Source organism: Pseudorca crassidens, chromosome X, assembly GCF_039906515.1.
Source record: "Pseudorca crassidens isolate mPseCra1 chromosome X, mPseCra1.hap1, whole genome shotgun sequence".
Taxonomy (NCBI): domain Eukaryota; kingdom Metazoa; phylum Chordata; class Mammalia; order Artiodactyla; family Delphinidae; genus Pseudorca; species Pseudorca crassidens.
The window spans coordinates 100154968-100171354 of record NC_090317.1 but is presented as its reverse complement, the minus strand read 5'-3'; positions in this window follow the sequence as shown (position 1 = coordinate 100171354).

Here is a 16387-nt window from a genome sequence, read left to right as displayed (position 1 = left end):
GAAAAATACAGAATATACTAAAAAAAGTTTTTTCTTTTAACTTTCACTTTCTTACTGGTATTTAAAAACAAAATTAGTTATTTTCAGAAATGAGGAAGTTTTGACCTGCTGGATAAAGTTCTGCTGAAGGTGGTATTGATTGCTTTCAGATGGCAGAGAACTTATAAGCTCTTCTCTAAGTGAAGATTATACTGGGAAAATGAATCCAAAGCATACCCAGCATTTAGAAAAAACATAGCCTTGTTAAATAGTCATGAAACCCACAAGTCACATGGAAAAGACAGATTGAACTACACAATAAAAATTCAGACACTTACAGTTCAAGATGGTGAACTGACCCTAAGCAATTGTCCTTCTCTTTCTCCCAAGACTCATAAAGCACATTTAAAAATAATAATAGTATAACCCATGCAAAAAGAATAGAAGAGGACCATCAAGGGATAAAAGATTTCAACATATTCCTAGAAGCTGGATAATTGGTAGAGGAATGGTGATTCATGAACTGGGATGGAGGAAACCAAAACCAGAATTATGTGAGGAGGAGACTAAAGCTTAGGAAGATGCCTACCTATCCTGAAGAATGCCAGAGGGTTTAGGGACATGGAGATACCAGAGATAAAGAAGGAGAATAGTGACAACTGTGACTGACAAGGGTAGAATCCCTCATCCAACCAATGAAAGTTCCAGAAAGAGTACAGAGATAGCAGGTGGGAGAAAAGCATCAAAGAGATAAGATAATTTATCTGCGCTAAATGACACAAGTCATCACGCTGATAGATTCCACTGAGTAACCAGTACATTGAAAACACATCCCCACATCTAGACACAATTTTACAACATTTCAGAATATCAGGTTAAAGCAAGATGGCAATAGCCTACAGAGAAGAAAAATTAAAGCAAAATCAAACAAATCAAAACACAGTTAACCCATAATGCAGAAAGACTCAAACTGTTTCTACCAACACTGGCAACTAGAAGACCATGAACTAAGGCCCTCAAAGTTTTGCTGGAAGTTATATTCAACCTTGAATTCTATGCTATCTCAGAGTAGGGCCTCTCAAAAGCAGAGTTTAAAGCAAAGATTAAAGTGGTGATACTTTGCTTGCTAGGTATAAGCCCAGGGTGGTGAGGGTGAGGAACAGGGGAAGTGAGGCAAGGAAGTATGAAGCACCAGATGTTAAGCATCACTGCACTGACCACCGATTCACATTGAGCCCCAAACTCATTACGTGTGTATGCTCAGTGCTTGAGTCTTCTCTCGAAGGCCTTCGAAAGGCACTGCACCTCCAAGTGGTCCAAGAAAGAAAGGGGTGGGAATTTATCTTGCCAGTGTATTCCTCTTGTCTGTTTTCCACTGGTCAAGATCCATTCCATGGGACTGTAACCTCCTATGACGTTGCAATATAAGATATATAGATATTCCGGACTACTGGCCAGATCTCCTAAAACCTTTGTAATTTCCTAAGCAATATAGGTGCTAGGAACATCTTTTGTTCTAATATTTGGTCTTTGACCCCAGTTCCTGATACAGAACTCCTAAATCTCTTGGAATTTCCTGAGTGATGGGAGCATCTTTGGTTCGAATGTGGTGACTGTTGGTGGACAGAATTCTAGAGAGTTTTAGTATAGGGGCTGGTCACCTGAAAGACCAAGCCATAATTAGAAGCAGGGAAATTTCAGCTCCACTTCCCTATCCTCCAGAAAGGGGAGAGGGGCTGGTGATTGAGTTAATAACTGATCCTGCCTGTGTGATGGAGCCTCCGTAAGCGTCTCTGAACTGCAGAGTTCGGAGAGCCTCCAGGTTGCTGAACACATAGAGGTGCTGAGAGGGTGGCACGTCCCAAGAGGGTGTGGAATCTCTGCGGCTCCTCCCCCATACCTCAAGCTATGCATCTCTTCCATGTGGCTATTCCTGAATTGTATCCTTTTATAATGAACTGGTAATCTAGAAAGTAAAATGTTTTCCTGAGTTCTGTGAGTTGATCTAACAAATTATCAAAGCTGAGGAGGGGATTGTGGGAACCCCAATTTATAGCCCGTGGGTCAGAAGTACAGGTGACAACCTGGGACTTGTGATTGGCATCTGAAATGGGAGCCATCTTGTGGGACTGAGCCTTTAACTTGTGTAATCTGTTGATAACTCCAGGTAGATGGTGTCAGAACTGAATTGAATTGTAGGACACCCAGCTGGTGTTGGAATATTGGTCACACTTTTGGGTTGCATCGTCCAGCCTCAGTGACGTGTCAGGAACTAGGAAGACATCATACTCTGCATCGGGACATTTCACTGAAGTCTGTGTGGGGAGGAAAGGAGCCAGCCCACACAGATGGGGCTCTGACCAAGAGGGAAAGAAAGGAGGCATTTGAGAGAATCCGAGAGAAAGAAGCACATAGTTTATATCCCATAACCCAGCTAAACACTCCATGGTGAGGCAGAATAAAGACATTTTCTGACTTCCATTTTCCTTTTTTTGAATTATTTATTTTGGCCATGCCTCGTGGCTTGCGGGATCTTGGTTCTCCCACCAGAGATTGACCCGTACCCTCAGCAGTGAAAGCACCAAGTCCTAACCACTGGACCGCCAGCAGTTAGCCAGGGAATTCCCTCGAATTATTTATTGACATATAATATATGTAAAGCAAGTTGTATAATGAGCACTAATCTTGACTGTACAACTCGAGAATTTTTTACATATGTAGGCACCGTGTAACACCATGAAGATCGCGATATAGAACATCTCCAGAACCCGATTTCCCTCATGCCCCTTGACAGTCAATCCCCTACCCCTTAGAGGTAACCACTGTTCTGACTTCTAATATCATATACTTGTTGTTTTTTGCAAGCTCTGAATTTCATACACATGGAATCCTGTAGTATATGCAGTTTTGTGTCTTTTGCTCAAAAATCTTCCTGCGATTCATCCATGTTGTGTGCAGCAGAAGTTTCTTCTTTTTTATGGTGGTGTAATCTTCCATTGTGTGATGCCACTGAAATTCATTTATCCATTCTTCCATTAATAAACATGTGGTTTGTTTCCAAGTTTGGGTTATCATGAGTAAAGCTGCTCTAAACATTCTTATATATCTTCTGGTAGACATATGCATATATGTAGGAGTCAGATTCCTTGATCATAGAATAGTGTATTTTTTGAAGGTTTTTATTTTTTATTTTTATTTTTTAATTCCTGGCTGTGCTGTGCAGCATGCGGGATCTTATTTCCCCAATCAGGGCTCAAACCCATGCCCCCTGCAGTGGCAGTGCAGAGTCTTAACCACTGGACCACCAGGGAAGTCCCTGAGTAGTGTATGTTTAGCTTTAATAGACACTTTCGAACTTTTCCAAAGTGGTTGTCCCAATTTATAACTTACTAGCACACTATGAAGGTATAATAATTAAGAAAGTGTGGTATAAGGGCAAGGATATAAAATAAGCTATATATTTTTTTTCAAGTTTATATGTATATTCAACTTAATATATATTAATAAATCAAGTTAATATATTAACTTGATGTAAACCAAATGTACGATTGCAATTAAGTCAAGGGAAAGGATGGTCTTTTCTATAAATGGTGCTGGAACAATTCTACATCCATATGGAATCATATAAACCTTGACCTCTACCAAAATTAGAGATTAGCATAGACCTAAGTGACCTAAATGGAAAAGGTAACGAACAAAACTTCTAGAATAAGACATAGGAGACTATATTTATGATCTTGGGGGTAGGCAAAGATTTCATAAACAGTATATGATGAGCACTAACCATAAAAGAAAAAAGTTAAAAATCCGACTTTATAAAATTAGGAACTTCGGTTCATCAAAAAATATCATTAAGCAAGTAAAAAGACAAGTCACAGATGGGGAGAAGATAATTACAATACATATATCCATAAAGGACTCATATTCCAAATATATAAAGAACTTGTACAGATCTGTAACAGAGACAAAAAAATTCAAAATGAATAAAACACTTGGACAGTCACTTCTCAACAAAATATATCTAAATAGCCAATAAACATGAAAATTTCTCAATATTATCAGGAAAACTCAAATTAAGATCACAAGGCAATCCTACCTCGTATCGACCAATACAGCTAAAATTAAAACTTTTGGTGTTAGTGGGTACATGGAGCAATTGGAACTCTAAGACATTTTCAGATTTTTAGGTACACTAAAATTAACCTCCCGTAACTCTTTCCTGAGAAGTCACTTGAGGCTGTATTTTTGAAAAATGAGGAAGTAATCTAAAACAAATGAGGAAATGGGATCTAGAAAGCAATTGTTCTAACCCAGGAGAACAGAGAAAAAATGTCCCAGGATTATGGCTGTGGTGTATTTCAGGCTGAGCAGCTGTTTCAGACAGAAGCAGGAGAAGAGTGCTCCAAAATGATTTCCAGGAAATAAAGGAAGTTGATGGAATAAGTAAAGTGTTAGAGAGCTGGGTTTCTTGAGCATGTGGGAAAAGCATTTGATGGGAGTTAAAAAAAAAAAAAAAGGAATCCATTCAGACGTCACTCTAGGAATATTCTCTCTTTAGTGGTATAGACATGACATTAGATCCATAGACAAGGAAAAATAATACTAGCACAACTCAGCTCGAAGATAATAATACTAATAAAAAATAATGATCTATATTATGTATAATGTTATAATGTCATAATAACGTAAATGTTGTTTATTGGTTTTCTGATTTCAGAATTATTACAAGCATACGTCATTTTATTGTCCTTCCCTTTATTGTGCTTTGCAGATACTGTGTTTTCTTACAAATTGAAAATTTGTGGCAACCCTGTGTGGAGCAGGTCTGTCGGCACCATTTTTCCAACAGCATTATTTTTAATTAAGGTATGTACATTGTTTTCTTAGACATAATGCTATTGCACACTTAATAGACTACAGTATAGTATAAACATAACTTTTATATGCACTGGGAAACCAAAAACTGTGTGTGACTCGCTTTATTGAGATATTCGCTTTATTGTGGTTGTCTGGTACTGTAATATCTCTGAGGTCTGCCTGTAGACAAATCACAGGAGAATTAGGTATATGTAAAAAGTTCTGGAAAGATGCACACCAAAATAATGATACGATAATCTGAGGAAGTAAGAGAGATTTGGGGTTAGGTGAAAGGGAATTCTCACTTTTGCTCCATGTTGTGTTGTGTTATGTTATGTTATGTTACTTTTTGGATATTCTGATCAGATTTCACATGATCAGATTCATGCATAGATATTGCTTACAAAACTTCAGCCTGTTCTAAATTTCGGTGGGAAATGCAATCCCGGTCAGTCCATCTTATGTCTTTCCTCTTTTGAAAAACTTTCAAGGCTTCCTACTACTTCAGAATAGAGCCCCGACTTTTTAATGTGACTTAAAAGGGACTGTGTTTACTTCTTTGGCTTCACTTCTTTACTTCTTGATTTTGTACCTAATAATATTGATATTATGCCTAATATCAAGGGAACTGGAAAGTGCTATCCTGCCACATGCCTACAAGTAATACTTGACACTTGTGGAGAGCACCAGTAGTTCATGGTCCTTTTGTATACAAAATACGCTCCGCCCTTGCAGAAGGTTGACAACCCCAAAGGTCTCCCTTCTTGTCACAGCATTAAGCTCAAAGCCCAGGAATGTTGGTTGATACCCAGGAGTTACTGTAATTTCTACCTGCAAGCCAGTCAGTTCTCAGTTAACAGCCAAGAGCACGTTGCCAACATTAAGTTTTCCATCTTTCCCTCCTAGAGCTACAGGCTTAATAGATACATGATTTTAGATACAAGTGACTACAGGCAACATTTTTAACAAATGCTTTGCCTCTTGCATAACAAAGATCTTCACTTTTTCAGCCTTCAGTATCTGCTTTTTTGCCACTCACCAACAGATCGCTATGTCAAAGTCATTTATTTTAGAGGTTTTTCTCTTAAGTTTTCCTTTTTTTTTTTTTTTTGGCTGCGTTGGGTCTTTGTTGCTGCCTGCGGGCCTTCTCTAGTTGCGGTGAGCGGGGGCTACTCTTCATTGTGGTGCGCGGGCTTCTCATTGCGGTGGCTTCTCTTGTTGCAGAGCATGGGCTCTAGGCACACGGGCTTCAGTAGTTGTGGCACGTGGGCCCAGTAGTTGTGGCTCGCGGGCTCTAGAGTGCAGGCTCAGTAGTTGGAGTGCATGGGCTTAGTGGCTCCGCGGCATGTGGGATCTTCCCGGACCAGGGCTTGAACCCGTGTGCCCTGCATTGGCAGGTGGATTCTTAGCCACTGTGCCACCAGGGAAGGCCTATTTTAGGTTTTGTCACAGTATGCCCTACTTCTGATCTCAGTTTCTATGTCAGTAAGTCAGGATTAGGCTCTGCTGCAGTAACAAACAACTTCCAAATCTTACCAACTTAAAGCAATAGAAGCTTACTTCTTGCTATACTACATGACCATTGCATGTTGGCTGGGGGTGAGGGGAGACTGTTCAACATTTTCCTCCTATAAGGACCCAGGCTGGGGCAGACTCCATCTTCTTGCTTCTGCTATGTGCTAAAGATGCTATATGCTTCACCTCATTGAATCCTCACAACTATTATTCCTGCTTTTCAGAGGAGGAGATTGAGGCATAGAGATATTAAGCAATTTTCCCAGTGTCATACCTCTAGGAAACAAAGCAGTTAGGACTTGAATCTGGGTGGTGTGTCTCCCACCAAGCTTAACTACTACCCTGGATCTTCATAGAATAATGACGAAGGATCGAGGTAAATGAATGAAGATACTGGCGTTCACTGGGATAGAGGGTAGGAGTTTACCTCAGAAGATGAACTTGGAAAATCACTTCTATGGTATTCTTGCTAAAATTGCTAAAAATGCATAGCCTGAATTCAGTCAAGATCAGACAAACCCAAATTGAGGGACATTCTTAAAAAATACCTGGGCAGGTACTCTTCAAATATGTCAAGGTCATGGAAGACAAAGACGTTGAAAGTCTGTTCCATATTAAGGGAGACAAAACAACTACATGCAACATGTGGACCTGGACTGGATTCTGGACCAGAAAAAGAACATTAGTCAGACAATTGATGAACTTAAGGACTGTGGATCAGATAACAGTATTTTGCTAATGTTAACTCTCTTATTTTTATCATTTCTCTGTGGCGTGAAAAATGATAACATTTGGGTAAACTAGGGGATGGGTATTTAGGAATTCTTTGTGGTATTTTTCTCACTTTTTTTGTTTTTTGCAAGTCGAAAGTTATTTCAAAATTAAAAGTTGAAAAATGGAAAAAAAAAAGATGATCTTGGAAGAGAATCCTACTTTCAAACCCAGAAGTTTAATTAGTGACAATATATAAGAGCGAAATTAGGTTATGATGTTAAGTAAACAGTTAACCATTGAGTAAGAATAACGTGCACCTATTTTAGTAATTCCATTTACTTTGACAAAATGCTTAAGGCATAATCCTTGAATATAGTGCAGTATGGTTTCCAGATCTAGGGCCACCGTGGGTCCTGGAGTACCTGTGATTATCTGGGGAGATTGGATGTGAGAGGTGAATGGCTGTGGAAGGGGTTGGTGTTGCTTGAAGCCCTAGGTGCTCTGTGGATGGTCAACTCGAAGCAGCATTCTAGGTGGAAAAGAACCACCCTGAATGGAGAAAACTGGGTTCCTCTTACAGACTTCCTTCAGGGCGTGCTGGACAGGAGCTCTGAGTGATGTGTCCCTTTGTCTCCTGCTGCGGGATGAGAGTTCAGCTGTCTACCATCTAGTGGGGCTCCAAGAAACAGGAAACTGAGAACGGAACACAGAGGACAGTCGTGTTTTGCGGTCGTGTATGAAAATTGTCTCTAACACTTGGGAAAGGAGGACTAGCGAGTGTTGGACATGACAGAAAAGTCCACTGATATCAGTGAGATTGTGGGGTGGGCAGCAACTGTCACCACAGCTGCAACCACAAGGGATGCCATCCACCTCCTTCATGCATGACAACTGATCACACCCTCCCTCCTTGCGAAACTCTCTTCCCTGGACTTTTCGGGACCCCACCCTCTTCTCATTTTCTTCTGACTACACTGCCTGTCCCCCAGGCCTTCCCACTCCAGTGTGTGGAGACTCCATTTCCTTACCCAGAACCTCAGCCTGCCCTTTACTCTTCTCTTACACACCACAGGCAGTTCATTATCAAGTCCTCTCGACCGTATCTTGAAAGCATGTCCAGAATCGGACCTCCTCTGCTTCTCATCACGTCCACCATAACTACCTTAGTCTGAGCCACTGTCATCTGTCACCTGCACTACCGCAGTGGCCCTGCTAATGGGGCTCTTTGCTTCTGTCCCCACCGGCCTACTGTCCACTGTCAACACAGCAGCCATGGGGATCACATCCCTCCTCGGCTCAAAAATGTCAGCGCAACGTCATCTCACGCAGAAGTGGTCCCATGTGATCAAGTCCCCTGGTACCTATTTGGTCTTATTTCCAATTAAGTCCCTCCTTTTCTCACTCAGCTCCAGCCACACTGGCCACTTTCTGTCCCTTAAACATACCAAGATTGGTTTCACCTCAAGATCTTTACGCTTATGGTTCCGTCTGCCTGGAAGGCGCCTTCTCTCAGGAATCTGTGTGATCCACTCCCTCACCTCCTTCCCTTCTCAGATGAAATGTCACCTTTATGAGAGAGGTCTGCTCTGACCACCCCATCTGAGACAGCAGCCCTGCCACTGTCCCCTCCCTGAATCACCCCCTGGCCAGTGTAACTTCTTACTTATTATGACTTCTCTATGGCACCTTTTACCCCCTGAACATACCTGTTTATCGTCTGCCTCTCCAATAGGATGTAAGCTCCACGACAGGAGAGTTTTGTTCATTCGTTTCCCCAGAGCCTGGAATGGTGTCTGGCACGTAATCAACCCTGAGTAAATGTTTACTGCATGAATTACTGACTTCATGCTGTACGTGGGAAGAGACTAGGGAAGGAAAGTAGGTCTTGGGAGTGTGGCAAGAGGAGGCCCAGAAGGGCTACTGAGGAATACAAATGAGACACCCAGCCCAGAGACCGCAAATGAAACAGAAGGATTTGGAATTCTGGTGATTTCTCTGAGGACGAGTTGCTACAAACCAGTAACTACTCTGTTTCTCCTACTTATACTCAGAGGCCTGGGAAATGCAGGTTCCAGTGTGATAGGTTTAAACTCTGACATATTTTAGCCATTTGAACAAATGGATATGTTTTATGGGAAAAGCTGGAGATCTCTGACTATCCATCTTGGGTAAGTGATCAAAGCCATCAGAGAGCCATGGTTTGGAATCTCAGGGAGAGCAGAGATTTTGAAGCTTAGACTTCAGGACACAATCAGTGGCGTCCTTCTGTCCCCTGGTGGCAGCACAGCTAACCTGCACAGGAAGACAAATGCCTGGAAGAAGAGAGGCAAAACAAAAATGCCAGGGTTCTCCCTCTCAAAGCCTGTAGCCACCAGAAGTGTGTGCACATGTGTGTTTGCCTGGGATGAAGATCTCGCAGTGTCTTTCCTTCCTGAAACCTGACCATGCTTCCTTACCCACATGACTTCAGCATCCCAGGGGACTGGTTTTAATGGAAGACATTACCCCGACAGCTAAGTTTTGATGTAAAACACACCCCTTAATCCAGGCTGTAGACAACCTCCTCTCATAACCGTCTGCCACATGTGCTTGTAGGAAGGATTTCTGTATGACTTCATGATGAGCCCTTCTCACTCCACTCCCTTCTATCAAGAGTCTACGAGTCCGGGGCTTCCCTGGTGGCGCAGTGGTTGAGAGTCCGCCTGCCGATGCAGGGGACGCGGGTTCGTGCCCCGGTCCGGGAAGATCCCACATGCCGCGGAGCAGCTGGGCCCGTGAGCCATGGCCGCTGAGCCTGCGCGTCCGGAGCCTGTGCTCCGCAACGGGAGAGGCCACAGCAGTGAGAGGCCCGCGTACCGGAAAAAAAAAAAAAATTAAGAAAAAGAGTCTATGAGTCCAGCCATCCCTAACCTTCCCACTTCAGACTTTCACTTGCCGGAGGCATCTCCATCCCCCTTGTATTCTTCACTGTTTACATCTTACCTCTGCCTAGCAACACACGTTTTACTCTTGTTTTTGTGTGACTGGAGATCTTATGTTTAAAATGTGTCCTGAACATAGTGGACTCCCAAGGCTAATGGTTCCCTTAACTTTAACATGCATACAGATCACCAGAGGAGAATGTCAAAAATGGAGAATTCCAGTTCTCCCCTACCTCACCCTCTACCTCTGATTCAGCACATCAAGCACGCACGGAGCCTGGGCATTTTCCTTTTAGCTGGCACTTCCAGTCTTCCCACTGTAGGTGGTTGGTCTATGGACAACACTTGGGGAATACTGGCCCAAATGGTAATAGAACAGACAGGGTTCTAAGGCCCCTCCTCTGACACTGCCCTGAACCATTAAAGCCAAAGAGTCAAAAATTTGTAAATATCATACGTAGAATTGATATGGGTTTTCTCATAAGATATGTCCTGTGGGCCGACTTGGAGAACAATATCGTCCAATGTTGCAAAGCCTTCTGGCCTCAGCTGCTGCTCATTCTCCGTCTGTCTTTCCTGTTTCTGGATCACGGCCAGCTTTAGCCAGGCTTGTTGCTTGAACCTGCTCCTTTGCTTGGTGCCAGTCTAAAACACTGGATTTTCTATTTGTTCCATTTTAGTTCTGTAGAGCCCTATAACATATTATGAGGGAAAAAGTACCAGAGAAGCTTCTGGACAGATGCAAATGGTTGATGTCGTGTCAAATATCTGTTAGATGAGAAGACTCTTGGTTTGGATTTTTTTTTAGTCCATGATACTAAAGTTTAAAAGGCCCTAACCTGGGTCTTCCCTGGTGGCACAGTGGTTAAGAATCTGCCTGCCAATGCAGGGGACATGGGTTCGAGCCCTGGTCCGGGAAGATCCCACATGCCGCGGAGCATCTAAGCCCGTGTGCCACAACTACTGAGCCCACATGCCACAACTACTGAAGCCCGTACACCTAGAGCCCATGCTCTGCAACAAGAGAAGCCACTGCCATGAGAAGCCCGCGCACCGCGACGAAGAGTGGCCTCCGCTCGCCGCAACTGGAGAAAGCCCGCGCCCAGCAACGAAGACCCAACGCAGCCAAAAATAAATAAATAAAATGTATTACCTGTTAAAATACATTAAAAATCAAATAAAATAAAAGGGCTTAACCTGCCCTCTTCATTGTACAGATGAGTAAAGTACAGCTGAAGAAAGGTGAAATGATTACTTCAAGATCACATAGCCAACCGGAGGTAGAGCCAGAACTAAAATGGAGGCCTTCTTACTCCCAGTCAAATGCCATTGTTGGCAGCAAAGAGGCAAAGCTACGGGCATTAACGAAGCTGATCCCAGTGAATGGTGCTCCGTGTGATTTTAGATACTTCAACAAACCTTGTTCAGCTCAACCGATGAGAAACCAAACCCTATGGCATCCTTAGTTTTTCTCTCTGCTTGGCTCCCTAGACCTACCAGTCATGAGTTCCAGATAATTCAAACTCCATTATATTTCTTACATTTACACATTTCCCTCCTACTTCCACAGCAATTGCTGTGGTTCAGGACAGTCATGCAGAAGAAACCCTACTGCAAGTTCTATGCAGCACACACACACACACAAATACACATAATCACATATAAAGACTTGGGCGGGTAAGATATCCTAGGAATGAGAAGAGCAGGCCCAGCGTGTATGATTTTTGTGCTTTGTGATTCCCGATGAATCCCATTAGAATGGATCATTTTAAGGGCTGGCACAGGGTCTCTTTAGCCATGTGTATACATGTATATTTGCACACGGGAGGGGAAATTCCCTCCCATGTACAAATATATCTGCTTGCTGTTTTCAAGAGTCTGAATTACTTTCTCTCTTCTTAAGACAAATTACAGAAGAAATACGATCTATTAAGACTTAAAAAGGTACACATCTTATAACCCAATGATTCCAATTCTAAAGTGTTCTAGAGAAACATTCACACGTGGACACAAGAAGCTTTGAGCAAAGGTATTCATATCAGCATTGCTTGTAAGAGTGGAACATTGGTGGAATGTCCACCAATAAGAAATGGAATAAACTGTGGCCCATCCATACCATGTGATACAATATAGCAGCTAAACTCAACAAGGTGGCTCTGTATATGTTGACATGAACAAAAATCCCAAAGGCATACCGTTGCCTGAAATGAGCAAGCTGCAGAATAACATGTTATATACATTTTTCAAATAATACATGCGTACATGTATATAAATGTGGAAAAATCCCTAGACTCATATACATCAAAATGATAGCAGTTATTACCTCCTATTACCCTTGGGAGTGGATGGCAAGATGGGAGATCAAAAGGGGATAAGATAGGGAGCAAGGGGCTTGTTAAGCTTTTGTTATATGGAAAAGCTTTGCATAAAAAATGCATTCATGTATTGTGTAATTTAAATTACATTTTAAAAAGTAATGTATAGTTGTTTAACTGTTTCTAACCGTATAATACATAAAGTGAAATGTGATACTTCCCCTTTTCTTCTCCGTAATTTCTCTCTTCCCCTATTGGTGGACATTTTAGTTGTTTTCTTCTGTTTGTTTAATTTGCTTTTACAAATAGTATTGCAAGGAAAATGTTTGTTTTTATCCATTCATGTTATTATTTCTGTTGTATAGATGTTAAGAACTGTGTTCATGGGATATAACACTTAAAAAACTGATAGACGTTGCCAAAGTGCCCTCCCCAAAGAGCATACTGATTCACAGAACAGTAGTTCTGTGGTAACTCTCTAGTTAGTATTATCAAGGGTGCAAGAGTAATAGCTGCTCCCAGACATACTGCGTTGGCCTTAAGGCCAGACAACAGCTGACTTAATTTTCTTCCCCTTGCCTGTTGACCATGTGTAGAACGATCACAGTGCCCGACCACATCAGGCGAACGGTGGAGGAGACTGGGATAGGGTGGGAGGGGAAGGTAGAGGCTGGTAGACCATGAAATTGAGGCAGACTAATGACCCATGGGCCACATTAACCCACGGACATGTTTTCTTTGGCCTGTACGAGGTTAGGCTACACAGTGTTTAAAAAAATAAATCGGAATCAGTGACAAGTGTTAAGGGAGCAGTGCTTCATCCCCACTCCTGTTGGGATTTCATATGAAAGGGATTTCACATGGTTCTCCATGTGGAGAATCGTCAATTCACAGAGCATTCCTGATCTTTCTTTACTCTCTCACTCATTCCCGCCTTGGGAAGTGGAGTGGCTTCTTCTTACCTTCCTCTTTATTGATTCATCAGAGAGTATGTTTCTGCTTATGACTGGGCGGTAACTCTAATTCTGGGGGTCAATATTAAAAAGACCAGTTTCCCTCAGTCCCATTCTCCAACGGAAGGGTGATTTTTAAAAAAATTTTTTTTTTTATTGAAGTATAGTTGATTTACAACATTGTATTAGTTTCTGGTGTACAGCAAAGCGATTCAGTTATACATATCCGTATATTTTATATATATATTCTTTTTCATATTCTTTTCCATTATGGTTTATTACAGGATATTGACTAGAGTTCCCTGTGCTGTACAGTAGGTCTTTGTTCTTTATCTATTTTCTATATAGTAGTCTGTATCTGCTAATCCCAAACTCCTAATTTATCCCTCCCCTCCCTTCTTTCTCCTTTGGTAACTATAAGTTTGTTTTCTATGTCTGTAAGTCTGTTTCTGTTTTGTAAATACATTTGTATCATATTTTAGATTCCACATATAAGCGATATCATATGGTATTTTTCTCAGAAAGGTGATACTTTTTTTTAAAATTTTTTTTATTGGGGTATAGTTGTTTTACAATGTTGTGTTAGTTTCTACTGTACAGCAAAGTGGATTCCCCTGTGCTATACAGCAGGTTCTTATTAGTTATCTATTTTATACATATTAGTGTATACATGTCAGTCCCAATCTCCCAATTCATCCCACCACCCTCCCCCCACTTTCCCCCCTTGGTGTCCATATGTTTGTTCTCTACATCTGTGTCTCTATTCCTGCCTTGCAAACCGGTTCATCTGTACCATTTTTCTAGATTCCACATATATGCGTTAATATACGATATTTGTTTTTCTCAGAAAGCTGATACTTCGATTTTAACCTGTCTTTCTCCTTGCCTCTTAATTTGTTCAGAACTCAGGAAGGGAAGAGGTGTACTATTTATGAGACCCCCTAGGTCCAAACACCAATGCTGAAAAGAACTGAGGTTTTGAAATTGAGACTTCATATGTTACATGGTGAAAGGACTTTGCAGGTGTGATTAGATTAAAGATCTTGGGATGGGAGATCATCCTGGGTGGGCCCAATGTAATCACAAGGGTCCTAATAAAGGGAAGGATAGAGGCAGGAGGCTCAGAGTCAAAGGAGGAGATGACAGAAGCAGAGGTCAAAGAGGAAAGAGATTTGAAATTGCTACATTTCTGGCTTTGAAGATGGAACCACTGACCAAGAAATGTAGGTAACCTCTAGAAGCTAGAAAAGGCAAGAAAATGAATGCTCACCTAGAGCCTCCAGAAGGAATGCAGCGCTGCTTAAACTTTGACATTAGTCCAGTAAGACTGTTGTGGAATTTTGACCTCTAACACTTACTGTAAGAGACTAAATTCATGTTGTTTCAGGCCACCAAGTTTAAGCAGCAATAGAAAACTAATACAAAAGTTAACAAGAAAGTAAAGTATTTCTTTTTTTTTAATTGAAGTGTAGTTGATTTACAATGTTGTGTTAATTTCTGCTGTACAGCAAAGTGACTCAGTTATGCATTTATACACAGTCTCTATTCTTTTCCATTACGGTTTATCCCAGGATACTGAATATAGTTCCCTGTGCTATACAGTAGGATCTTGTTGTTTATCCACTCTGTATGTAATAGTTTGCATCTATTAACCCCAAACTCCCACTCTATCCCTTCCCCACTGCCCCTCCCCCTTGGCAACCACAAGTCTGTTCACTACGTCTGTGAGTCCATTTCTGTTTCGTAGATAGGCTCATTTGTGCCATATTTTAGATTCCACATATGAGTGATATCATATGGTATTTGTCTTTCTCCTTCTGACTTGAAAGTAAAGTATTTCTTATATCCATATCTATCCCAAACAGGAAAACAGAAACTAGATCAAGATGACTATCTATTTCAGTAATTACGTGAGAGGATTTCTTTGTGGGAGTGTAGTGGGCATTGTTGATTACTTACCAGCATCCAATAGTCACCTCACCTTTCATACCATGTGACCCAGCAATTACATTCCTAGGCATATACCCGAGAGAGATGAAAACGTATGTCCACATAGAAACTTGTTCACAAATGTTCATAGCAGCATTTTTCAGAAGAGTGAAAAATGAGAAATAATCCAAATGTCCACTGACTGATAAACAGATAAATAACTATAAAAAGTACCCTGATTTTTACTGAAATATTTAGCCCTCTTCCATATCTCTGATATACTTTAGGGAACACTAACACTTCTTTGGTCTAAGTGTAATTCTCTCCTTGCTACAATGAATCATTCAGAAGCTCACATTTAAGAGAGTCAAGGCATAGAATTTTCCAGATTAAGAGATCAACTCATTACAGAAGAGCTTGGCTTTTCTGGCAATTCACTTTTTCTCTTTTATTATGTCTCTATCCAGTGGTATATCATGGGCAATGGTGGGAGTGGTCTTCCCTGGGTGCAAGCAATAAGAGGGCACATTGTAGAGAATTTATAGACAATAAAACCGACCAAAAGTTGATCTGCTTTTTTATGTTCTTTTATATGAAATTGTCTTTAGTCCATCTTCATTTTTTTTTAATTTATTTATTTTTATTTTATTTATTTTTGGCTGCATTGGGTCTTCATTGCTGCGTGTGGGCTTTCTCTAGTTGCAGCGAGCGGGAGCTACTCTTTGTTGCGGTGCACGGGCTTCTCATTGCAGTGGCTTCTCTGTTGCGGAGCATGGGCGCTAGGTGTGTGGGCTTCAGTAGTTGCAGCACGTGGGCTCAGCAGTTGTGGCCTGCGGCTTCAGTAGTTGTGGCTTGCGAACTGTAGAGCGCAGGCTCAGTAGTTGTGGCACACGGGCTTAGCTGCTCGGCGGCATGTGGGATCTTCCTGGATCAGGGCTCAAACCCATGTCCCCTGCATTGGCAGGCAGATTCTTAACCACTATGCCACCAGGGAAGCCCCCATCTTCATTTTTTAATTGAAAGTTTTATTGATATCATTATAAATTCACATACAGTCGTAAAAAATAGTAGAGAGAAATCTCCTGTATCCTTTTCCCAATTTCCCCCAATGGAAGCATTTTCCAAACCTCTACTGCAATATCACAACTAGGATGTTGACATTGATAAATCCACCCACCTTATTCAGATTTCCCCAATTTTACTT